The sequence below is a fragment of the Mesocricetus auratus genome, unplaced genomic scaffold (assembly GCF_017639785.1).
Source record: "Mesocricetus auratus isolate SY011 unplaced genomic scaffold, BCM_Maur_2.0 Super-Scaffold_100028, whole genome shotgun sequence".
Lineage (NCBI taxonomy): Eukaryota > Metazoa > Chordata > Mammalia > Rodentia > Cricetidae > Mesocricetus > Mesocricetus auratus.
The window spans coordinates 23101251-23127090 of record NW_024429209.1 but is presented as its reverse complement, the minus strand read 5'-3'; the positions used below and the strand labels follow the sequence as shown (position 1 = coordinate 23127090).

At 52.4% G+C, this 25840-nt stretch overlaps 1 protein-coding gene and 1 long non-coding RNA gene across 5 annotated transcripts in view; one reads left to right on the top strand and one right to left on the bottom strand.

Moving 5' to 3' along the window:
* The window catches only part of Cdh4 (cadherin 4), a 498494-nt gene that overhangs the window by 187267 nt on the left and 285387 nt on the right, over positions 1 to 25840 (bottom strand). The window lies entirely within an intron of this gene.
* On the top strand, positions 14440 to 17917 carry LOC121134442. 2 transcript variants are annotated; one of them, XR_005871527.1, is made up of 3 exons: positions 14440 to 14626; positions 16869 to 17086; positions 17520 to 17917. It is a non-coding gene; the product is annotated as an uncharacterized LOC121134442 (long non-coding RNA). The 2 variants fall into 2 exon arrangements; XR_005871526.1 differs by lacking the exon at positions 14440 to 14626 and adding an exon at positions 16009 to 16093.

Sequence of the window (25840 nt, the reverse complement as noted above, 5' to 3'; positions counted from 1 at the left end):
GACCCTGGGCTCCTGCTCTCCTCCTCTGGTGCCTGGCTGCAGGCTCTCCCCTCTGTCTTCATCTGTGTGACTTCTATCCTACAGCCACAAACCCCACCTCCGCCACGGCCGTGGGGGCTGTGCCCCGCGCTGAGAGGCTCACTGGGGTTGTCAGGTCACTAGCGACTAGTTGAACGGCAAAGCCGTGGACACCTTCAAGCAGCCACCTGTTGACAGGAGTAATTTTTCTGTGGATGTAGGAATACCGTAGGAAGTTCTGGAAGCCCCTGGTACTGCCCTAGCTACATGCCACTCCCACTTGTTCTGAACATGCAGTCTGGAGCAGTTCTGTTCCACAACTTCCATAAGGCCGGGGTCCACTGACCAGGGAAAGACAGGCCTTTGTGTCCCTCACTGCCCAGAGCATCAAGAACAGACGTAGTCAGAGAAACCTCCAGAGGAGTCTCGTGGCTCCACACACATCCGAGCATTTCCCTACCATCCCTCGTTGCACCGTTCCAAAATACCCCACGCCACTGGGCGCACAGGCCTGGATTGCCTGGTTGACGTTCTGTTCCCAAGCTGTTTTTGCTGTGTGATCTCAGGCAAGTGTCTTCACCTCTCTGTTGCTCCACCTCCTCTATGTCTCACTTTCGTCACCTGTGAAACGGGGGTAGTGAAAGTATCCCAAAGCATCGAGCCTTGTAGATTGATGGTGCGTCCTCGCTGGGTTCTGGGCCGAGTCTGGCACCGAGGAAGGACACGGCAGTGCAAGCTGCCACTATTGTCCCTCTGATGACCAGGGTGGGACTGAGCCTGAAGGCTTGTTGAAGCTACTCACCCACATATTAAACACCTTGCCCCCGGGAGAAGGTCACCGCCCCCTCCCTTGTGGCACAGGCTCCCTGCTGGGCTGCAGGGGGTGGTAGAGGTGGGGGGGGAACAAAGGGGCTGCCAGCCCATGCCGCCAGACACTGTGTGGCATCGAAGGCTCAAATGTTGACACCTAGTTAAGAGATCATATGAAACATTGGTGAACCCCATGTGGCCCTCGGGGACCTCCATAGACACAAGTCCATATCGAGACAGGACTTTCACAGAGCAGCCCGAGGCTTAGCTATACAACTACAGAGAAGGAGGGGCAGGTGAAGCCCGGACCAGGTGCAGCGAATCTCCGCACAGCCAGTTTCTGATGATCAAGACGCCTGGCGACTTTGTCACAGTGTCTGCTGACTTCTGTCTAATGTGTCTGATTTACAGGAACAGCATGGCGAATTAATTACGGTTATTAAACGATGCTTGTTTAATGAGGACAGAACACATACCCACAGGCCTTCCTTGTTCTAGCTGGAGGCAGGGGCGCTCACTCAGCTCAGCTCAGAGCGACAGAGATGTGGAGGGGCCTGGCCTCTGTCCCTGGGGCAGGTAGAGCTGTAGGCACAGACAAAAGAGAAGGTGGCCAGATTGTCTCTGGGGCAGAGCAGCACTCAGGGTGCATAATGAAGACTGAGTGAGTAGCCTCTCGGGCCTCCCTGTCGTTAGGAGCTGGAGTCTAAGTCCAGGCTCAGTGGGTGTTTCCATTGTGTGATCTTGGACCTTTCGGAAGCTCAGCTCCCTTTTTGGAAAAATGGGAACTTATAGGATCGTTTCCTAGAATTTGAGAATTTAGTTATGTAAGCCTATGAAGTACTCAGCCTCATGGGACTGGTATGATTATTTCTCATCTGAAATAGGCGACAGCTCAGATAATAACATGGGTGTGGAGAGACAAAGGAGAGGGAGGAGTCATTGGCGGGGCTGGGGAGGGAGGAGCCATTGGTGGGGCTGGGGAGGGAGGAGCCATTGGCGGGGCTGAGGATGGAGGAGCCATTGGCGGGGCTGGGGAGGGAGGAGCCATTGGCAGGACTGGGGAGGGAGGAGCCATTGGCGGGGCTGGGGAGGGAGGAGCCATTGGCGGGGCTGGGGAGGGAGGAGCCATCCACAGGATATAGCCAGGTTGGGCGGGGCTGCTCCCTGAGAACACTGGAGGAGGTAAGATGAGTGGTCTAAGCCTGGTTCAGCTTCTAGAAGCTCTGTGCCTCCTGGTGAGGCTCTCGTCCTGTCACCTGATCTCTGTGACACGCCGTGGCTGAGACCTAAGTATCTGTGGGTAAGAAGTGTGTGCAGAGAAAATGAGCAGCCCGTCACCCAGAGGCGTCCTCGGGCCCCACATGGGGACCTCAGTCCCCAGGGCAGACAGTGGTGGGAGGCGTCGCCGGCAGGGTCCTCATCTGTGCTCAGAGCCACGTGGCGACTCCTTCCCTGCTCTTCTGGATTCAAGTCCTCCTACGTTTATGCAGAGCACTCTCTGGGGTGCTGTGGCCCATGGCTCCCACCCCGGCAATGCCTATCACTTGCCCCACAGAGAAGCCCAGGTGCTCAGCATGACTGAGACTCTGGTAGCACAGAGGGAACAAAGCTGCCGTAAGCTAGATCCTTACAAATGAAAGATTCAGCTAGACTAGGTTTTTATAGCTTGGTTTTGAGCTTTGCGGTCTTTCAGAATGTGACGGATCATTCAGGATGCTATCGCTTCTTGATGTCACTGCTCACTGCCGAGCTGTGTGGAACAGGGACAGGCCTTGGGGGCGAGGCAGGCCCAGTGGTTGCAAGGAGGAGGTGGATCGCTTCCTACAATAGAGGCAGTACCTGCCCGGACTCTCCAGTCTGCCCCTACGATCTAACAATTACTCTGGAACGGACTTCAGTATAAGGACATCTGCCTAGAGACCGGCCCATCTCCCCGTCCAGCTCAGCCACCTGCACCAGATCCCTGCGGAGTCTTGGCTGGGCTAAATTCCAGGAGAATTCTGAGTTCACGCCGTTCATCTTACTGCCATTACACATGACTGATGGCCCCCTCCCATATAGGCAAAGAAGTCCCTCACAGATGGTCCTAGTGGGTAAGGAGGCACCCGGTGACACTCTGTCCCAGGACCACTAGGAGGAAGGGTTAACTTTGAACTCATGGTTTGAGGAGAAATAGTCCACCAAGGAGGGAAGGAGGCATGGCTGCCAGGGGCTCCAGGGCTGAGCGAGTGTGTGCGCGTGAGTCAACACCTCCTCTTATTCCCATAACAGGAAGCAGAGAGTGGGCAGGAAGTGGGACCTGTAAGCCTTGGGACCTTCCTCCAGTGATCCCCCAGTATGGTCCCTAAAATTCTCACAGAGCACCGGCGTCGTGCCCCCAGCTGAGGGCTGAGTGTTCAAACACATCATTGTGTGTCAGTTCCCCTGAGACAAAACCTTCCACCTTTGAGGAAAGCTCCCTAAACACAAGATGCCCTAAGGGGAGGTAGAACATTCCATCTCCCAGGGAAGATCCATAAGCCCAGGAAGTAGTCAACTCACTAGCTTCAGGAAGTCCCTGAAACAACCGGATTCATCAATTTTCTCCCTCCCCCAACATATATAAGCAGTGAGGACCACAATGAGAAGCTTTTAGACTAGCCCAGCTGCCTGGATCCTTAAAAAGCGGAGGCCAACTGGACAACCTGGGAAGGACACTTGCAGACCCGTTAAACTGCCTGCAGCCTATGCATTGTGCTCCAGGCTTCTGGTGTTTGTGAGAGGTCTGTCACCCATGCCTGGGTGGGCATTTGGTGGTGTAATCGCTTTTGAGTCAGTTCTGCTCCCATAGCGCCTCACCTATATTGCCTCAAGTAACTCAGTAAAACTTACTGGTTCATCGGTTGGAATTTGGTGCTAGCCGTACTGTGGTCTCTCGTGAGCAGACATTTGTTCACAGCTCCTCAGGAACAGTGTCACACAGCACACATGAAGGGGACATTTCACAGCCAAACCATCACACTCCTGCAGTGGCTCCCTGGGGATTCAGAATGTCTTTGCCTTTACAATGCTTCACTGTCGTATAGACTTTGTCACCAGAGGGTCAGGCCGCCTGGGGTGGGACTTATCCAGGCCCTTCTGTGACAAGTGCGTGAATCTGGCTCCAGCCCTTTTCTGATGGCTTCTGAGTGTGTGAGTTGGGCTCAAGCCTTTTGCTGATGGCTTCTGAGTGTTGAATCTGGCTCCAGCCCTTTGCTGATGGCTTCTGAGTGTGTGAGTGGGGCTCCAGCCCTTTCCTGATGGCTTCCTTCAGGGTCACCAAGAGGAGGGCAGTAAACATGCTGTGGGGCTGGAGGTGTGAGCTGGCCCAAGTTAGTTCTGGAAGTTTCCCTAGTCTTCTTTTGACCCTCTGCTGACCCCAAAGCCTACCTGCACCTGAGGACAGGACCACCCTCTTGCCAGGGTTCCACAGACAGCTGTGTCATGCACATTTCTGCTTGCCAGGCTGGGACAAAGTTCCACAGTGACTTCTGTCCCCACCATGACCCACCAGGTCACTCAAGGCAAAAACAAACAAACAAAAAAACCAATCTTACAGGGAGGAGGCAGGTCCAAGAAACCCTGATGCGGACGGTTGCTCTCCTGAAGACACAGTGCACCAGGCTAGCCTCCAAGCAGGCAGCTTTGGGGCTCCCTCCATCAACCTCAGGAGAGGGTGTGCACAGTGTCCACACTACCTAGAATCCCAGTGATGCTTCTAGCCTAGCTTAGAGTGGCTGTGCTCTGGAGTTGACTGGTCCCAGGATGGGCATCCTTGCTGTGCCCTGCTTCAGAACACGCTGGTACTGTGAGTGTTAGGGATCCTTGGGGTGCCCTAAAATGCCTGTCTGGAGGCCTCTGCTCCCTCAGATGCCCCCTGGTTTCTATGTCTTGCCCCGAGGAAGGCTGGTGGAGCAAGTCTCACCGGGACACCAGGTGGAAATGGCTTTCTTACCTTGACTTTGCCCCCAAGCCCCTCGTGTGACTAAAGTCATCAGTGAGGTGCTGATGTGGCTGTGACCACACTGTACTGGTCACTCCTCTCTTCAGGCCTGAGGTGGGAATACTCTAGCGACTGCTATGGATCAGGAATGGCTTGGGAGCCCCCTTAGGGCTTGTCTGTATGTTGGGAGCCTGGTCACCAGTGTGGTGATTTGGGGAAGCGGTGTGTCCTATTTAGAAGTGGGGCCCAGTGGAAAGACCAAAGGTTACCCCTTGTCTTTCCTTCTGGCTCCTGTCTCCCCCATGTGATCTCCCTCTCTCCTCTCTCTCTTTCTCTCTCCTCTCTTGTCTCTCTGTCTCTCTCTCATCTCTCTGTCTCTCTCTGTGTCTCTGTCTCTGTCTCTGTCTCTGTCTCTGTCTCTGTCTCTGTCTCTGTCTCTCTCTCTCTCTCTCTCTCTCTCTCTCTCTCTCTCTCTCTCTCTCTCTCTCTCTCTCGCCATGACGGGACATTTCCTGTGAAGTGAGGCACATCAGACTTTAAGAGTCTGAAGTTTGGAGGTGACACACAGACCACTTTTCTATATGCATTCCCCATCTCAGTTATTTCCTTACAGCAGTGAAGACGTCACAGTCATACTGTGATATCTCAGTGAGACGTCCCCCCAGTGGGGACACCAAGAGGAGGATGCCTGCTTCCGTACTCAGTCACCTGCGCACTCAGGAGGAGACCGGTGCCCACACCGAAACCTCGGGAGAGTTGGAGTCCAGTAACCGACTGAACCCCAGATCTGCCATGCCTTGCCAGCGCCACCCCGGGATAGTGAAGCCTTATCCTAGTTATCATCGGGAGGCTCAGCGGCTTGTGAAGCAGCAGAATGCGCAGCTCTCCCTTAATCCACTCCAGCAGAAGGGTCGCCAGTGTGACACAGAGAAAGCAGTGCTGTATTCACCCTCCCCTGCCAGGCCCCCCCTCACTGCTCCCGGAGACGCTCCCCAGCTAAGCACACGGAGGACGGCACGGAGAGGCTAATCAGTTAAGTCTCTGGAAGGATTAGGTCCCTTCACTGATGTGGATCTGCCACTATTGATTTTGGCCTATCACAAATCCCGTGTAGCCCATTTCACTTCAGAGAGAGCCTTGTGTTGACATTGTTAAGGATCCCGCGGATATCTTCATCTTCATTGACTTTATCGAAACGCAGAATGCATGCTCACACCCAGCCCAGTCCTTCTGCGCCCTTTCCACATCTGGGCAACCGGATTTCCCTTTTACAACAACCTTGAAAGAGCCTCGGAATCCCAGTCCTGCGACTTCCTAAGCTGGGAATCCGGAAAGCCACCTCTCTGCCTTACCCCAGGTCCTTCAGAACAGCTCTTAACAAGCGCGGGAAGCCAAAGCCTAGAGAGGCATTATGTACCACTCCGGGAATGATCGGGAGCTGGGTATGGGTCTCACCCCTGCTGTAACCCAGCGTTCAGGATCAGAGGTGGGAGGTCAAGGTTCAGAGGCGGGAGGTCAACCAGTTCAAGGGCAGTTTGAACCACACAGTGAAACTGTCACAAAAGAGGAGAGGAGGCTGGAGAGCTGGCTCAGCAGTTAAGAGCACTGGCTGCTCTTCCAGAGGACCCAGGTTCAACTCCCAGCAACCACATGGTGGCTCACAACCAGCTGTAATTCTGCTTTCAGGGGCACCCGACGCCCTCTTCTGGCCTCTGGAGGCACTGCATGGATATGTTGCACAGACGTATATGGAGGCAAAACACCCGTGCATATAAAATAAGGGGGGTGGGAGTGAGACGTCGCCCATAAGTCATTTGGATACTTGGTTCCCAGCTATTGGCTGTTTGGGGAGAACTTGGAGGTGTGGGTCTCACTGGAAGAAGTGTGTCACTGGGGGTAAGCTTTGAGGTCTCAGAAGAGTTGTTCATTTCCGGTTAGCTCTCTGCATCCGGCTTGCGGTTCAAGGTGTGAGCCGCAGCAATCGCTCCCAGCTGCCTACCCACCTGCTGCCTCTATCCACCATCGTGGACTCTGACCTCCCGGACCCGTCAGCCCCAAGGTGAGTCTGTTTTCTATAAGTTGCCTTGGACATGGTGTTTCGTCGCTGCAATAGGAAAGTAGCTAACACCAACTCAAAGCCGTGTCCATGCAATGTGCCTACTTGCTAGCTGAGACTCTGTCACGGCCACCTGCGGTGGCCAAGCACGTCCTCCTCGTCCTGACCACTGTCTCAGAGCATCCCTTCCCTGGATCTTCTCGCTCTGTGGAGACACACGGGGCAGCACCCCTCTGTTCATGGCTCAGCCTGTGCGGTGGTCCACGCAGGAGACGTTGCTCCTTGAAGACTCCCAGGCTCTGCTCTCACGGTTCAGCGTCACCTCCCGGCCACCTGACGCCACCCTACTCTTCCACAAGGGCGTGAAGTGAGCGCTGGTGATACCGTGTTAGCTCTTTGCTAGTGTGGCCAAATACTCGAGGTGAACCGTTTAAGGAGGGAAGAGGTTTCCCGGTTGCCAAGGTTTCAGGCTGTAATCACTTGGCTCTACAATTTGGGGTCTGCAATGAGGTGGGGCATCGTGGCGGAGCAGATGTGATGGAAGGGAGCCACTTACCGGTACCCATGAGGTGACAGAGACGGAGGAAGAGACCTTCAATGGTCACTCGTGGGAATGGTCTACCTCATCACGAATCCATCAGTGGGGGCTGGACAGATCATGATCTCCTTGATCTAATCACTATCCACAGGACCTGTCAGCTGGGACTGGTCATGTCTTAGCCACACAGATGCCAAAGAACCCCAGGAAGAGAGTGACACACTTAACTAACAAAGCCGTGTGATAAATTACAAGATGAAATAATCTTGTATGCAACTGCGTTTTTTTTAAACCGTATTGCTTTTCATACACAACTAATCAATGAAATTTTTTTATCCTTTTTGAAATTTGTCATTATGAGGAATGAAAATGTATTTTTACCCCTCAGTGGGAAAAAAAAGAATGAATGTCACTAGTGTTATCTCCGAGACTGTAATTGGGTAAAATTAAATTTCAAAGCCCAAAGGTTCGAATGGATTTTCTCGAATGCTAATGGTGAATTTGTATAATCAATTGCCCTGAAGGACTGTATGCACTGTTTATTAAAAGCATGGTAAATGCCTGTGAGTTGGGTCCTGACAATCACAGTCTTAAGAATTTACCAAAGGAAATAATTGAGGGATGAAAAAAGATTAAGGGCGTTCATTATCATGTTACTTACAATATTGAAAAATTTCTAATACAACCGGAATGTAAGTCATAAAAGGCCAGTTGGAGACATTGCGGGGGCGGGGAGAGGCCTGTCACAGCTTGCAGACATTTACAAACATGATGATGGCTTATCAAATAGCCAAGTGCACATGTTGGTTCATTAGGCACTGAATCTGCACAGGTTGGTCCTGATGCTACAGTGAAGCCCAACACATATGTGCATGGTCACCAGGAGAATCAGGGAAGGACCGTGCACGGCCTCTTCACATGGGACTGTGGTTCCCGGGGTCCTCTCTGTTTTCTACTATAACAGTATGTGACATTCTTTTTAAAGAAATGACATTACAAGGAGGCTCCGGGGCGTTGGTTTTCCCAGGTCCTTTCTCTTTTCTGTGACTGGAGGCTACTACTATCCTAACTCCAAGCGCCACATCTGAGCGTAGGCTGAGGAGGAACAGTTGCTTTCAGCCGCACAGCATTCCATCACTCCTTTCTGTGAGACTCTGACCTCCCCTTCAACAACAGCAGTACAGTCTGAGGGACTGTCTCCCTTCCCAGAGCTGGGGCCCTTTACCGGGCCCATCCATCTCTGCCATTACCAGTGTGACAAGCCGACCGATCAGAAAGAGATTTTGTAGCCCATTAGGACGATGGAACCCCCAGAGAAGCCCCGATCCCACTAACTCACTGGAAAAATGAATGAGTGTAGATTCAGAAAGTTAGATTTTCTTTAAGTGGAAGACAATGAGATGGGCCGGATACCTTTATAGCAGGACACTCCAAGTGACCTTCGGTCTACCCAGAAGGTGGGGCCGCTTGCCGAGAATACAGGGGTCTTAGGTACCCACAGGTTGGTCAGTGTGCTAAGCATGGCCAGGACTACACTGGGTAACTCAGAGGGCATGTGGGGCTGTACCGCTGTGCTTCTGGGGGTGCTCTGTGCCCAGAGGATGTGCCTCTTGGTGACGGGTAAGACAGTATATATATATATCCATGGGGTCTGGGAAATGTTACAAAGGGCCAGACATCCTTTGAGTACTATGATCAGAATGTACAACCACATTAAACCATCATTCCAACCCTCTCACACACAAACTCCACTATCTCTGCCCTCAGCCTTCAGTCAGGGGTGATGTCAGCCCTAGTGAAAGCAAACATAATTATGCAGATGGTCCACATAGGGATACATTTATTAAAACTCAGGCTAAGGTCTCAGTGAACCAAATCTCACCAGTAGGGAGGGCGAGGCTAACTGTTAGCACTCAGAAAAACTAACTAAATACCACTTACTTGCGAATTACCACTACCAAAGGCCCGTAATTATTATTATTACCTTTAAGGATGGAAATAAATCCCTCGAATGCAAGGTAAACACTGCCTGTGGGTGACTTTTTAATCTCAATGCTGAAGTCTAGTTTCCTTGTGGGTGAAGGTGTTGGCTACTTTCCTGTCTTATGAGAGACTCAGAGGCTATCACACTCCCACCCCACCCCCAGTAGATGCTCAGTATGCACTCCCCAAAAGGATGACAACGTGCGTGCTAACAATGCTCCCTGGGTAGTATCATGATAGTTTTGGTAACAGCGTCAGTCATTGTGGGCCCATGCTCCCAGGACACATCGCAGCCACACACTCCCAGAATTCCACTGCACCCATTCTGCATCGATCCAAACACACGCGGGCATCTGCGTTGCACGGACGGCGGCATTGTGCAACGTGTGGGAATTGCTAGTTTTGTGCCTGGCTTTGAGATAAGCATGAGGACTTTATCAGTGAACAAAATCCAGGACTCGGCCTCATGGAGCATCCAAGAACAGAGGAGAAGGAGTGAACATGGGCAGATAGGTCTGTGAGAGACGGGGGGGGGGGGGGGGGGGCAACACAGCAGGCATCTTCTCAGAGCTCAGATGGAGGTGGCCGGGCCAAACCCCATGCAGGGGGACTGTGCAGGGAGAGCGAGCTGCTCAGGCCACGTTCAGGGGAGCGGTGCCCCCATTACCGCAAACCCCTGGGTCAGGAAGAGCTTAGAACTATTTTTAAAGAGTCAGAGAATAGATGCTGGGTCCTCACGCCATGTCCGCTTGGATGCGCGTGCCCCAGGGCAGCAAGGGGTCAGCAGTAACTGGATCACTGATAGCCACAAAGGACAGTTCTGTTCTAAATGTGATGCAGAGCCATCGATGGCTCGGAAGTAAGGAGTTGCTGTGATCTCATTTTTTTTTTTTTTTGTTAAAAAGTATATTGATTGGCAAGCAGCTACATGCAGGGGAATAGACTGAGAGAGGCTAGGAGAAGCTGGGCTAACTGAAGACTGCTCAGTCAGGGAATGAGCACCCCTTGAGGGAGCAGCTGGTGGATGCCACCCTGACTCAGCATTCACAGGAGGGGCAGCGGCAGCTTCTCTGTCTTGAGTCTCATGCTACTGGGCATGGACAATGACCTTGACATTTCCATAGCCTCCACACGCCTGCTCCTCATCCAGGTCATGCCTCTGTACCTGGGCAAGAGTGTCCCAGGCTTGGAAACACCTATTGAGTCTGAGGCCTGGGGCTCATGAAGGGTCACGGAAGCTGTTAGAAGCTGGTGTTGCTCTGCTTGCAAACTCGTCACAGGTGGGCACTACCTGTAAATTCTCCTGCAGTTTCCATCCACCCCGTCCTCCAAAGCTGATTCTGAGCCCTGCTCCATCACGCAGGTGAGATCCATGACCCAAACCCTTCCTCTTAGAAGCTGCTGTCTCTCCCTGCAGGATGTCTCACATGTGACTGACACTGAGCTGCTCGGCTCCTGCTCCTTCCCAGTGCACGTTGAAATGTCAGCTACTCTCCTAAATCAAGTCCAAGGCAGCTTACAAATCGTGACCCGGATATGCAACTTCAGAGTCACAACAGGGGCACTCGAAGGCAGTCTGCAAGAAGGAAGACTTTGGAAACAGAAAATTGGAAAGAATCATCAAGGACTTAGATTAGAATCTAATCATGCCAGGTCCCCGTCTTACGGATGCAGGCTTTGAGCTGGGTCACCAAGAGGGACCAGGTGTGGTTGGATCCTACTTGCTGCCATATGACACGCCCTTGGATGCCAGTAGAAGAACCCCATGGGAGAGTGGGAGCTGGCCTTATGACTAAGACAAATGGCAGGGGTGGGCCGGTACTGAAAGTGGTCGTGGGTGGCTCTCAAGCCCGTCTCCTCCTACCCACGGTCCCTTGTCAGTGCTCTGGATTCCGTCTCTATCTACCCAGCTTCCATACTGTGGCAGAAATCCCCTGCTGGACAAGTGGCGTCAAGATCTGGGGTTACCTTCCTGTTTCGTTACATAGGATGTTTCCTGTTTAACTGAACATGAGTGAGGTTGGCTGTGCTGCCTGTATCTGTGTGGTCCTTTGAGGATGGGAGGAGGAGATGGCTGTGCCCCCCCCACCTGCAGTGAGTGGCATTCCTAACTGGGGTGTTCCTTCCTTCAGTCTGACATCCCACACCAACCTGCCACCGAGGGATGGGCGTCCGCCGCGGGGTGACGAGGCTAAATAGCGTGGCCAAGATGACAGCCTGGGCCATGCTTTGGCGATGAGCTGCTACTGGAATTTTCTTGTCCCCCCCCCAGGTCCCGCCACGTTAGCCCCAAATGAACACACAGAGACGCTATATTAATTATAAAACTGTTGGCCAATGGCTAGGGCTTCTTATTGGGTACCTCTGTCTTAATTATTAACCCATAATTACTAGTGTATGTATTTCTACATGACCTTTTCTTACCAGAGAACACCTGATGCATCCTGTCTTCCTGTCTCCCTCCATGGCGTCCCTTGCGGTCTCTCTCTGCCTGCCTTTCCCAGAATTCTCCTCATCTCCTAGTCCCACCTATCTTCCTGCCTCTATTGGCCAAACAGCATTTTGCTCATCAACCAACAAGAGAAACACATATGCAGAAGGACATCCACCATCAGCGTGCCTTTTTTTTTCTTGGTTTTTCGAGACAGGGTTTCTCTGTGGCTTTGGAGGCTGTCCTGGAACTCGCTTGGTAGTCCAGGCTGGTCTCGAACTCACAGAGATCCACCTGCCTCTGCCTCCCGAGTGCTGGGATTAAAGGCGTCCGCCACCAACGCCCGTCGCCAGCGTGCCTTTAAAATGGCTGATGTTTAACTGTCCTTGGGAGGCCACCATCCTGTCGCAGATGGGCCACAAGGCTTCCATGGTCTGAATAAACTCCTCTCAGGAAGCAGGGGTGGGATCATGTCCTGTAGTGCACTCCCCACAATGCCCACAATGTGGGGGTATCACACAGACACAGAACTCTGTCCTTGGACCCTCCTCCACCTTTGAAAAGCTCCTGCCTCCCAGGTCACAATCAGCCAGAACAGATCTTCCTCTGCTGTGGACTCGGGATTCCCAGAGCCCCCAAAGCCAAGCAGGAGATGGTTTCATGCCTGCATGTATGTTCGTGTCTGTGTATGCATGTCTGGGTCTGTGCACCTGTGTGTGCACATATGTACCTGCATGCACGTATAGGTGTGTGTCTTTATGCATATAGCCCTTTCCCTGCTAGATGACTTCATGTTATCTCATTTGTGGTAGGAGGATACAAAACCTATTGCGGATGGTTGCCAAATACCCTTCTAGCCCAACTTTTTTTGCCGCTATATAAGATCCATGGTTCTGGAATCCTCACTGTTGCCTCAGATTTGGGGGATCATGGATGCTGGAGGAAGGGAGGCACTGTCAGGGCTGAGAGGGAGAAGACAGCAGGTGCTCCCAGAAGGAGTGCTCCCTAGGAGCCCGAGATCAGATCTCGGTCCCCTCTTCCAGTGTGGGGCTGGACCAGTGGAGTCAGCAGGGATCCCTAATACCGGGAAGATTCATGCTGCCCTGCTCAAGCCTCTGGGACCATCTGTTCCTAACCACGGGGGGGGGGGGCAGGGCACAGAAGACAGGCTAGTGGTGACCTTCCTCCCTTCCCACAGCCTCTTGATCAGTTCTGTAAACTTGTTGAGAAAGGAAGCTGCTGTGAACTGAATCCTGGCCGAGCACCAGAGACCATCTTTCTTTTTCTTTCTTTCTTTCTTTCTTTCTTTCTTTCTTTCTTTCTTTCTTTCTTTCTTTCTTTCTTTCTTTTTTTCAAGCCCACACCTGCAGTTTGGAGCTGACACAGAAGTTAACCACGCCAGTACTTTGGAATCAGAAAATGCTGTAACAAAATGTTTGAGGCTGGATGGGCTCCAGTTCCTCGAAGAAGCTCTTCTCTCCCGTTATCCAGTTCATCTCCTGACTGGAGTGTTTGGCAGAATTTTCCGGTGCTGTTGGTCTCCACGGCGGCTCTGTGTTTGGAATGCTTGAGATTCTGGGAGGTGGGGGAGCGATGATGGGAGGGGGCGGCTGGGGCCTCGTCTGTAGCCCTCCCTGGCTCAAGACGAGGAGAAGCCCTGGGGCTGTGTGGGGAGCTAGATGGACGGCTCAGGAAGCGGGGGGGGGGGGGCACTCCTGGGCGAGCTCCTGCCAGAGGACTGGTGTCCCAAGGGAAGAGACTGCATGGGTCCACTCTTTCCCTCTGGACACATGAGCTCATGGATCTGGCATTGCCCTGAACGCCTACAGGAGAGGCCAGGGCCTTCGACCCTCTGGGAGAGAGAGAGCTTAAATGACTCCTGTTAAGTCTCCCAGCCTGTGGCATTCTGCTGCTGCATCCTAGCAGAATGTACAAGGAGGGCTCCGTCTGACTAGCGAGAGAAACAAACAAACAAACAAACAAACAAAAATACCCACAGTGCATCCATCTGCAAATCTATTTATAAATGGATCAAGTGTTCTCAAAACCCAAATACAGTGACCAGGGTGCAGCTCAGTGGTCACTTGATAAGCATGCTTGAAAGTCTGGGTTTGGTCCCCAACACCACACAGACAGACAGACAGAGAGACAGACAGACACACACACACACACACACGCACACACACACACACTCACACACTTCTGAATTAATCTGTTTGTTCATTGTTTTTACTAGTGTATGTTCATTTCCATTTAAAAATAATATATGCTCGGTCCCGCTCACCCGGCTGGCATGTGACTCTAATGTGACTCAGAATTCAGTGTTCCCTCAGGACCAGGGAGAGAGACACTCCTGAGGAAGGAAACATCCTGGAAGTGCTCCTGCCTCTGATACAAGATTAGCAGCTGCAGCTACAGACTGGTGGGACAGCATGACCTGGAACTCTTCTGCACAGGGTAACTCACAGACAGAGGGACTCTCAAGGACAACACTTCTGTCTTTAAACCCTGTGGGCAAACGTCACTAGGATGTCCCTGAGTGAAAAATCTTGAATTCTTCCTGACAGGCAACCAGTGAGGTCACAGCCACACCTTTGGTTTGTACCAACATGTGATGTCACCGCTCCTGGGCCCCAGTTGACTTTGATGGAGAGCCGGGGCCTGGTGGCTGGCTGTCTGTCCTCAGAAGCGGTCAGCATGCACACTTTCTTGTCGCTTTGGGATGCTCGGCTGACTCCTGGAGGATCCAAGTCTGGGGTCTGGACTCCCCTTCTCTTATGGTGCTCGCTGCAGGGGTCCCTTCCTGAATGCTCGTCTCCCTGGCTTCCAGTGAGCGGTCCTGTTTACCTGAGGCTCTTGTGGGAATGGGAGGCTGGTCTCCATCATCACTGCTTAACTTTCCTATCCCTGACTGCCTCTGATGCTGCACGAGGTATTTCAGAACAGAGGACCAAGGGCAGTGGGGAGCGTGGCAGCTGTTGAAATTAGCTGGGGCAGCTGCATTCGCAGGCAGTGAGGGGCCTGGGCAGCCCCAGGACCTCTGCACTCTGGTCCCTCCTCTTCCGGTGCCCAGCTCGTCCATGGTGACTCCCAAGGTCCAAAGCCCTTTCCTTTATCGTGAAGATCCGAGAGCAGAGCTAGGACAGCCTGGACAGCAAGTAAGGGCCCAGAGTTGGCATGCTTGGGTTTGTCTTTGAGTTCTGCTCCTGTCCTCATGGGCTCGATCTGTCTCATGCCCAGGGGCTGATCTAGTGACTACTATGTACCCCTCGGACTTTAGCTGGGATCCCTTGATCCCCCTTTCTGGCCATTTCCACCTTGACCTCTCCACATAGCTTCAGCCATGACCCTACTAAGTTAGTTTGCTGCGACGGACAACCTGCCACGAAGTCAGGCCCCTCATTCTCACCCTCGTGTCTAACTCTGCCTTTGTGAGAGTCCCATTTAGTCAGGTGAGACCTCCCCACCCAATCAAGTTCCTCTCAGGAGTTTTCCATCCTGATCCCTCTTGACACCCAGCCTGTTACTCATGCCTGTGCTCAGTGAAGTTTATTCTTCCTTCCTTCCTTCCTTCCTTCCTTCCTTCCTTCCTTCCTTCCTTCCTTCCTTCTCTCCTCCCTCCCTCCCCGTCTCTCTCAGTCTCCAAGGGCATCTTCCTCACCGACAGTCAGTCACTTTTCCTGAGCACCTGTCACACAGCGGTGGCTTTATGGAGTGACAGTGCCCCACTGCCCACAGACAGCACAGGGCGGAGGAGAAGGAAAAGCTCAGACAGACCAGAACAGTCCGTCATGCCAAGATCTAAATTGACACGGAAGCTCTACCCTTGCCATGGCAGAAGAGCAGGCTCTGGGCTGGCAAGTGTGGCGATATATTGTCTATGATCTAATAAAGCTTGCCTGATGATCATAATGCAAAACAAGCCGTAGCCATAGAGGCCAGGCAGTGGCGGCACGTGCCTTTAATCCCAGCAGCCACACGAGTTGGCCATAGAGGCTAGGCCGTGGCGGGGCGTGCCTTTAATCCCAGCACCAGAGAGGTATATAAGACAGGAGCAGGGCCTTAGTGCTGGAGATTAGTCTCCAGCCACATTGAGGACAGGATCGCCCCTTGGTAGAGGTGAGAGCTCTCCGGCGGCCTGGCTGTTTTGCTTCTCTGATCTCCAGCTTGAACCCCAATATCTGTCTCTGGGTTTTTATTATTCATGCTACAGGCAAGTGGGCCCTTGCACTTGGCATTGTGTTCCTTGACATGTGTGCAACATAGAAGGTGATGGAATGCTTTTCTGGCCCACAGGTAATGTGTAATGTGTAGTCTTCCCCACCAGCCGCCTGGGCCCTATGGAGCTGTCTGAATCCCCGAATAACACACAGGACACTATATTAATTACAAAGCTGTTGGCCGTTTGCTATGGTTTCTAATCGGCTGGCTCTGACTTAATATTTGACCTATAATTACTAACATATATTTTTACAAGGACTTATCTTTCTGAGAACGCCAGACTTGCTGTTCTCTTCTCTGGGGATCACATGGCGTTGACTTCCTTCACGACATTTTCCAGAATCCTCCTAGACTCCTAGTCCCACCTATCTTGCTTCCCTGTTGGCCAACAGTGCTCTATGGACACATACACGGGACTTCCCCATCACAGGTGTGCAGTGAAGATTAGTGGCCTTAGCTGGCTATCCTCACCTGGGGCGACAACAGGGGTGTTCAGGACGGGTTAAGGATTGGGGATGGAGAGGTGACTCAGGGCAGAAACAGAGGTCAGCAAGATGCGACTGCTGGCCCACAGGATGGAGAAAAGGCCACAGCTGAGGGACTCGAGGACCTTGGGACCCCAAACAAGGCAATGGAGTGGATTCTCTCCCAGCTGCAGATCGGGGGGAACAGTGCATCCGCATGTTCAGCCCCTAAGCTCAAGGCCACCCACCATGGCAGCAACAGGGACCGTGCCGAGGACTTCGTTTCCATGGCCCGGGCAGATTCTGAGGACCTTTGGGCTTCTGCCTCTCTCCCACCCACGATGTCTCTGGCTTATTCCAAATACAAGTCCCGATTCTCCCTGCAGGCAGACCTCACGTTTGGCCGCCCACCCAGCCTGCTGAACTGCACCCCCAGGGAGCTTCTGATTGCTATCCATCTGCCCGCCTCTTTACCAGACCTCAGGCCAGTCCACCGGGGCACCTATGACCTGACGCCCTTCACCTTCCTCCAACAACAGGAGAATTGCGATCTGCCACTGTGATGGCAAAGGGAGACAAAACAAAGCAGAAAAACATAATGTGGGTGAGGTGATTTCTTTTTTTCTTCCGGACTTAAGAAGAACACACATTTCCAGGTCCTCTACATGCGTTGGAACCCTGAGGGCCATAGCATCTGTTGGGTCCTGGGGTGTGTGTGAGGGGCGGGGTTAGGGTGTCCCAGCCTCTTTGTCCTTTTCATTGACACCAGGCACCCAGTGCCTGGCTCCAAACCTGTGTCGAAACAAATGGTGCCTAAGTTTAGCCCACACTGAGCAGAACAAATGGGGGGGCAGCGAGGCCTAGAGACCCCTAAGGGCAGGTGGGCAGCTGGGGGGGGGAGTCCCCACCGTGGCGCTGGGATGGAGCCGCGGCCAAGCCTGCTCAGACCTGTGCCTAGTGAGCTGCCTCGTGCTCCCCAGGGGGTCCCCTCAAATCCTGCCGTGTTCATCTGTTCATCGGGGGTCCTCCTACTGCAGGCCAGGTGCCTGAACACCACTCAGAGAATCCGAAGCTTCACAGAGCTGCCTTCCTTGAACCTCATAGAACCACCCACCCAGCCATCAACCATCCATCCATCTCCTTGGGAAATCAGACCAAGCACTCTCTGGAGGGCTGCGCTGCTGTGACTCCCTCTGTGGTCAGCCACCTGCTCCGGCTGACCTGGGTCAGTGCTAAGGAGTTATCAGTAGGTAAGGAACTGAGAACCACCCAAAGACAGACCCGGGAGCACGGCCCAAATGCTGTCACTCTTCCAACAGCAATCAATGTCTCGTGTTTAATTAACCTTCCCTGAGTTTGCTGGGGGATGAAAGCAGTCTTCTGGTGGTAGGAGAGCCACGTGTGTGCTCAAGGATGTTTAATAAATTCTCCGCAACAACCCCCCTGTCAACTCCTAAAGATCCATCTCTAGTCCTCCTCTTAGAAGCAACTGTCTCCTCCCACCAGGGCAGGGGACTTAGACAGGAGTCTGCACACTGACTCTCACCTGTTGGAGGGTGGGAGTGCCCCTACCATGTGACACTGACTCTTGCAGTCTCCCAGCCTCTCATGACTCCTCCAGACACTGGCAGCACTCCATGGAAGCCCAGAGGCCAGCGTGCACGATACCGCCAGTCTCTAGCTGGGTCATGTGAGTGTGACTGTGCTACTGTTTTCTGAGCCCCACTGGCATCTGTCTCATGCACACTCATGTTCTCATCTGGACGTCAGTCCCTTTGCAAACTGGACTGGTCTGGGGGGGGGGGGGGACACTGTGTCAGCAATGAGCTTGGCCACCAAGGTTCATATGGGGTCAGCATTGTGGCCCTCAAGGGAAAGGCGGGTGGCTTTTATCTCCCCAGGCTGGAAGACAGACCTGGCTGATGGTCAGGATGCGGAGACGAGACACGAAGAGCTTTGAGCGCGCGCATTCCTCAGGCTGGAGAGAACACAAGCTGCTTTCCCTGGAATTTTGCAGCAAAAATCTCCCACTAAACACGAGGCTGCAGAATTCCGCATGGAAGGCAGATCTGGAGCTCTCTTTCCCCGTGGTCTCTCCACGAACACCATCCACAAAGACAAGGCAACCAGAGCCGTGAGAGAGCCATTGCCGCGTCTGTGACACAGTGAGGCCAACGGGGTGGGCTCAGCCTCCAACAGAGAATCTCCATGGTGGTAAGGCTGGCAGTGGCTTTGGTGGATAACTGGGCAAGTTTCCCTTCCCTGGTGGTACTCATAATGTAAGAGAGAGAGTGGCGTGACTGCCCGGGCGACATAAAAACCTTTGAGAAGTGCTGCTGCTGCTGCTCCCAACCCCAGGAGTGCCTGACCTGCAAGCTCTCTGCATTCAGAACTTAAATGGTGTGAAGAGGCCAACGCTAGACACATGACTCTCTCCCCTTATGACACTGCAGGGACGGCCCCTGGGTACGTATAGCATGGTCTCCGTCTACCTTTCCCTCCCGGTGTCAAGTTGAATTTCAGTGTGACCTTTGTCATTCTTCGAGGAGGTTTTGTTTGTTTGTTTGTGTGTTTTTTCACTGATGTAGATATCTTGGGTGCTTTTATTTTAGGCTGGGAACTGCCTGTGCGCTCTTGAGTCACGAGCACACCCAGTAAATAACAGAGCAGCAGCCAGCTAGGGAGTCAGCTGCCGGAAGGGCACCAACTAATTGGGCAAGTTAACAAGAGTCAGTGTTGCCGATCAGATGCCAGCTTGACTCCTGATCCTGTTGGGGGGGCACTGCTGAGAGAGCTCTGGAGAGCCCTGTTGGAGGGGCAGGCCCTCCCACCACAGGCCACGATGCCACTGACCACGGTGGCAGGAGTTGTGAGCTCCTGGTTCTTTGACACCTCTTGCTCAGCACCACACTGAACATGCGAGCGATGCCCAAGCACCCTGGAACACCACTGTGCTCTTCGGGTAGGTGTCCGGGTTGGCTCCTGTCCCCACACCCTGTCACTAGCTCACATCTGCTCTTATTCCTTCTGACAGCCAAGGTCATGGGGGCTGATGACAGATGTGCGTTACTGGGTGTCAGAGTCTTTTATTTTGCTTCATTACAGTATCGGCATGCTTGGTGGCACCTTGGGGGGACTCCATCAGAGGTAGCACAATCCCCCATTCTGTGTCGTGTGGGATGAGGGGAATCTTGGGCACTCTGAAGGCCATCAGTGCTTGGATCCCTTCTGCTTCCATGCTCCACAGAAAGCAGCTCTGCTTGAACTTAGCTGCAAAGCCAGAAAATGGCCCCTGTGTCTGAAGCATTCCCCTCAAGGTGGGTCATGGGGACACACTCAGACTCAAGTGTGGACATCTGTACTTCACCAGGAACTATGGAATCCTTCCTCCTGCTGATCTCCAGGTACCCATGTCACCCGGCACCCCAGCTCTGCCCTGTCCTTACTGTGTCCGTCTCCAGTGTTCCTCAGAAAGCTGTTTTCTCGTCTCTTGCAGTGTGGTGCTGAGCACTATGGCGCCATGAGGTCTTGTGGATGAGGCACACAAACCAGTGCTGACATGTAGGGCCAATCCACTCTGGTGCTAGCCTCTTCACTCAGCTATGGTGCTACTCTTTTCCTCTATCTTTAAATACTCTACAAGTTAATTTCTCCTCTCTGATCTTACTCTCTCACATTTTCTTATTCACCCATCCATCACATCTGTCCATCAATCCTTCTATCTATGTAATCCCATTCATCCATCCTATCATCTATCATGACATCCACCCATCCATCCATCCTTCCATCCATCCATCCATCCATCCATCCATCCATCCATCCATCCTTCCATGCCTCCATTCATCCATCCTATTAGCTTTCCATCCATCCATCCTTCCTTCCATCCATCCATCCTTCCATCCATCCTAGCATCTATCATGACATCCATCCATTCATCCATCCATCCACCCTATTAGCTTTCCATCCATCCATCCATCCATCCATCCATCCATCCTTCCATGCCTCCATCCATCCATCCTATTAGCTTTCTATCCATCCATACTTCCATCCATCCATCCATTCATCCATCATCTCATCTATCATGGCACACATCCATCCATCCATCCCCACTGATCATCTTCCTTCCTTCCTTTCTCCTTCGTCCCATGTCCACAGTCTCTCCACACTAGACGTGAGGCTCTACCAGATCAAACCTGCCTGCCTCCTCACCACTGTATACTCTGTTATGTCCCCCCATTTCCTTTCACTGTTTCCTGTTCACTCTCTCTCAAACTCATTGCTCTTGACTTTAAGCCCCTTCCTTGGCACAGTGGGGAAATCTCTCTTGTCATCTCTTGGGCGAGGGGCCTGGTGCTGGGAGGATGTCCTTTTCTTTTTTCTACCTTTACACCCTGCTGGCCTAGTCCCTCCCATGTCTTCCCTGCTGAGGGGGTTACGTCCTATGTGCTTCTGATTCTTTTTCCCTTTGTGACTCTTCCTGTCCCTTAGAAGGCTCTTGCTCTTTTCTCATGACTTCAGGGTAGGATCCCTCAAGAACTGAACTAATTGGCCCTTTCAGTAGCAATCACACATTTTATTTTATTGGTTCATGGCACGTGATCCATACACCATCTTTGGTGTCATAAGAAGGGGACTCAAAACCAGCTCAGAGAGGAGTAGGAAGACAATGACAAAGGACCATGCAGCATGACTCTGACATTAGGCTCTCTCACCCCAGATGTGGATAGTCTTCCAAGACTGCCTTAGGATAAAAAAAAATCCCCCAGGATTCATACACAAATAACCAAAAACGAACACCCACAAAGTTGGCTGCTACTGATGCTCAGCCCAGAAACATTACTCTGCATCCCTCTGAGTATGCATTTGGGTGATTCAGAGGCAGCTAGGGAGATGGGGGAACTCAGAAGGCTGGAGAAATGAGAATGTGAGCTGTGCTCCCAGTGAGCCGTGCTCCCAGTGAAGCTGTGCTCCCAGTGAGCCATGCTCCCAGTGAAGCCGGCCACGGTTGCTCCCAACCCTGCAATTTATCTTTCTAACCTGTTAGTTGCTCCTCCAGTCTCTCCCAGCACAGGAGAGCTTGGCTTCTGCACCAACATGAATTCAGTAAACATGACAGTTACTCATATACTGTTATTCTTATAAGGTCATGAGGACTTTAGACTGAGAAGTAATGCAGGTGATTTTTAAAAATAAGGTCCTGTTGGGGAGAAAGCGGGCATGGTGGGAGGAAGGAAAGAAGAGGTGGGGATTACAAGAGAAGTGCACACATGAAGTCAATTGGAGAGGGACTCAGGCAGCGGGGAGGAGGGAGGGAGGATGGCTGGGAGGATGGAGGGAGGTACAGAGTTATTGCTGAGCCTGGACCGTCTGTGAGGGTACTGTTGCTTGCCCATGAAGGCACATGATCAAGGAAGAAGGTGGAGTCTAAGACAGTCTCCCTAATTCAAACCAGGAGGCTGTTTGTACGGTGCATATATCATGCGTGGGTCTTGGGTAGGACTGAGATACCAGATGACGCCATCTTCTCTTACTGTCCTTGGGGTTGGGCTGCAGGGTGCTGCTAGCCGGATGTGGTGGCTTGGGCAAGAATGGCCCCCAGACTCAAACATTTGAGTGCTTAGTCACCAGGGTGTGGAACTCCTCTATAGGATTTGAAAGACTAGGAGGTGTGGCTTTCATGGAGGAACTGTGTTACTAGGGATGGGCTTTGACGTCTCAAAAGCCTATGCTAGACCCCGCCTCACTCTCTTTGCCCGTGGATCAGGATGCAGCTCTCATCTACTGCCCCAGCATCACGCCTGCCACGCCTGCCAACATGCTCCCCACCAAGATGATAACAGACTCAGCCTCTGCAACGGTATGCAAGAACCCTATTAGATGATGTGTCTTCTTAGAGCTGCCCCGCACTCATCATGTCTTCCCACAGCAATATAACAGTGGTGAAGACACTGGACATCATAGGGCACTTAAGGGACATGTCTGTGGAAGCCAGCCCTGTGACATAGTCCGCACGAGTGACACCCAGTGTGGCCAGGGAGAAGGCTGGAGACAGGACAAAAGCAGCTCTGTCCATGCAGCTTCCTGTGAATCTATATTTATAAATTTTATCACGAAAGGCCAAAATTACTTGAGGGAAAGAAAAGTAAAGACAAATGCCCTCAATTACCACAATGGGGTCAGACATCCGTGATGGCCAGGAGGGAGCAGGATGGGGACTCCAGTAATCTCCCTGAAGCCAGAGTCAGGCAGGAACCAGTGGGTTCAGGCTGCTCAGAGCATGGCAGGTAAGGTGTCGGCGAGTACCCCACGTCAAATCCATCTGTCCGTCCCCCTCCCCCTCCCCAATTCCTCTAGCTTGCCAGTTTCCTTCTGGGCTAATTGAACTCCAGAGGTGTAGGCTATGGGGGCAGCGTTGTCTCTGCGAGGTTCAGTTTCTGGGTCAGGGAGTGAAGGGAGCAGGGATGTAGTGGAAGGCTTCCACAGAGGCTTCGTCTTAGCCTGGCCTGGGCCTCAGTGGCTGGTGCTGTCTCTCTGACAAAGCCAGGCAAAAGGGGGAGGAGGGCCCAGCTGCCTGGAGGGAGATGCTGTAGGTGCCTCAGGGTTAGTTCAAGAATTCGGAGCTGGAGCCCACAGGTGACAGGTAGCTCTAGCTCCACATGGCCCCATGACCCCTCTGCTCAAGCCCCTGCTCCCTGACTCCAGACCTCCCCAGTGGGCTCCCAAATCTAGAAGGCTGTGACAAACGAGGCCCTGCAGCTACCAGAGAGGGGGCTCTGGGAAGTGCTGTGTAGGTGGTAAGCATCAGGGGCTCCACCAGGGAGAGGTAGGGTCTTCTGAGCCTCAGGAAAACATATGGCCGGAGGGCAGATGGCTATAGTCCTTCCTAGGTCCAGTGGAGATAGCCAATACTCAGTCCTGCTCCCACCCTCAGCCATTACTGCGGGCTTCTCTCCTGCGGGAATGTCCCCTGGTGTCACTATGATTTTTCTCTCCACCCAAGGTCTGACATAAAGCACATGCCCTGCCTAGTTTGTATGGTCAGTCTGGTGACCACTAGAAGTTGGGCAGTGAGCAGGTCTCCCTTGAACTTCAGATTGTGGATGCTCTGAGGAAGAGTCCTGAGAGATAGGGTGCGGGTGAGAAAGACAGCCCTAGGAGGGTTTAGTTTAAATCATTAAAAAGTGAGGGAATAAAAAGAGAGACACAGAGTAGGAAGAGAGAGGGAGGCGTGGTCTGCCGTACGTAGCCTTGCACCCACATGGACAAGTGTCCTGAAAGTTTGTGCTGAGTGAATTACAACGCTTCCAAGCCCGCTGTTCCCACTTGTTCATTTCTGCCTTGATCTGGTTTTCAGGAACTCCGAGCAGACCACAGAACTACGATCAGATCAGTAAGCCGACTCTTGCACTCCCTAAACCAATGAGAGTGTTGTGGGCTCTTGGGGAATTTTAAATGGTAACACAAGTCACTTTCCAGCAGGCGTAGCTCCTTTCAGACAGGGATGAAGGAGGCACCCAGGTAGAGACAGCGACCCACAATCGGTGAGAGTCCTGCAGGCACCCATGGCTGCACCCTTGTTAGCAGCTGCCAATCAGAGTCGCCAGTCCAAGCTCATCTTTCCTGCACTAAGCTGAATACCTTGTCCCCGACTATGTGCTGATGGGGGAAGTATGTCTGTGTATATGTAAATAAAGCACTGTTGGTCAACAGGGAAGCAAGATAGGTGGGGCTAGGAGTCAAGGAGGATTCTGGGAAATGTAGTCAAGAGTGGAGGGTCGCCATGTGATCGCGGGAGGACAGGACGCATCAGGATGGCGTCCTCAGAAAGATAAATCCTTATAGAACTATATGTTAGTAATTATGGGTTAATAATTAAGTCAGAGCTAGTTGATAAGAAACCACTGCAAACGGCCAACAGCTTCATGATTAATACAGCGTCTCATGTGTTATTTGGGGGCTAAAGCAGCAACGGGACCCAGGCGGCTGGCGGGAAGAATGCACGTTACAATGCGTTATTGAGGACCCTCAGTCCTCACCTCTTCCCCCCCACTGTGGCCACATTCACTAGGCACCCTAGGTGGTGCGGTGAGTGTATACTTTGCAGAGTCCTCTACATTAAAACCCCACCTGGACACACAAACTATGGCCACAGTGTCAATGTACAGAAAGGTAGGAAACACGGGGCAGTTAGTGCCAGTGGTGAGGGTGACTGGCACCCAGTGGGTACTCGGCTGTGTTAGCTGGGCTGGGAAATGAGTGAAGGCTCTCTGGTGATCTCAGCAGACTCATGCCCAGAGCATTGGTGCTCCTGGTGCTGTGAGGCATACTGACTTGGATACTTGGTGCGGGCAACAGGATACCCTGGATCTAAGGCCCCGCCTGCAGGGATATATGTGGTAGGGACAAGGCTCATCCAGGATGTGTTGCTGGTCCTTGTAGTCCGTGGCTCCTCTGTTCTCCCATGGTTCCCAGCCACATCAGTTACTGAGGGAAAAGCCACGGCAGCCCTAAGTGATCATTATGAACAGGTTCCCTGTAATTGGAAGATAAACCTCCCAAGTTCATTGCTGTCTCAAATTCATCTTTAACTTAAAAAGAAGCGCCAATAATTAAAGCCGACCGTACGGGGCAGGACAGCATGTGTGGAGGGCAGATAAGAGCCATGGTCTCTTTGATTGTGGCTCATTTTTGCCTTAGGGATTTTTAATCCCTCGACCTTTGGAGGAGTCCAAGCTTTTAATTATTTTTTTTTTAATTTCACTTTCGGCATCAGTGGATGCTCGGAGCATCTTGTATATAGTCCTCTCTGGTGGCAGCTCCTGGGGGTACTGCTAGCTTCTGGGGTAGTACGACAGGCACAGAGAGCCACAAGGGGCCTTCCATTCTGTGTCTGTATGGTAGTCTTTTCTCTCCAGCATCAAAAGACACAACCACCTTCCCAGTGGTCTCTGGGTCCTGTAAAGAGGACAGGTGGCCGTCAGGGCCAGCAGCTGAGCCAGCTCAGGAGACTCCTGAGGACCAGCTGTGCCCCTCAGAGAGAGCCCAGCATAACTTACAAGACACCTCGGCTAAGAGGGTCTTGCCAACCAAGACTCATCGAGCACTTAACAAGCCCCTACTGTATGCAGTGCAACTGCCAGGGACAGTGATGGAGAGAAGAAAAATGTCTGAGATCTCATCCTGCCTGAGAGCCAGTATTGCTAGAGGAGAGAGTAGGAGCTCCTCCTCTCTCTTTTGGTCCTGTTTGGGGGCTCTTAATACAGCGTCTGCGGCACAAAGACAGGGCGCTATCTATGTCACTGACTTCCCAACTGTGTGTGGCTCTCAGACATAGTTGTGTTTTTGTGTTTTGTCCCAG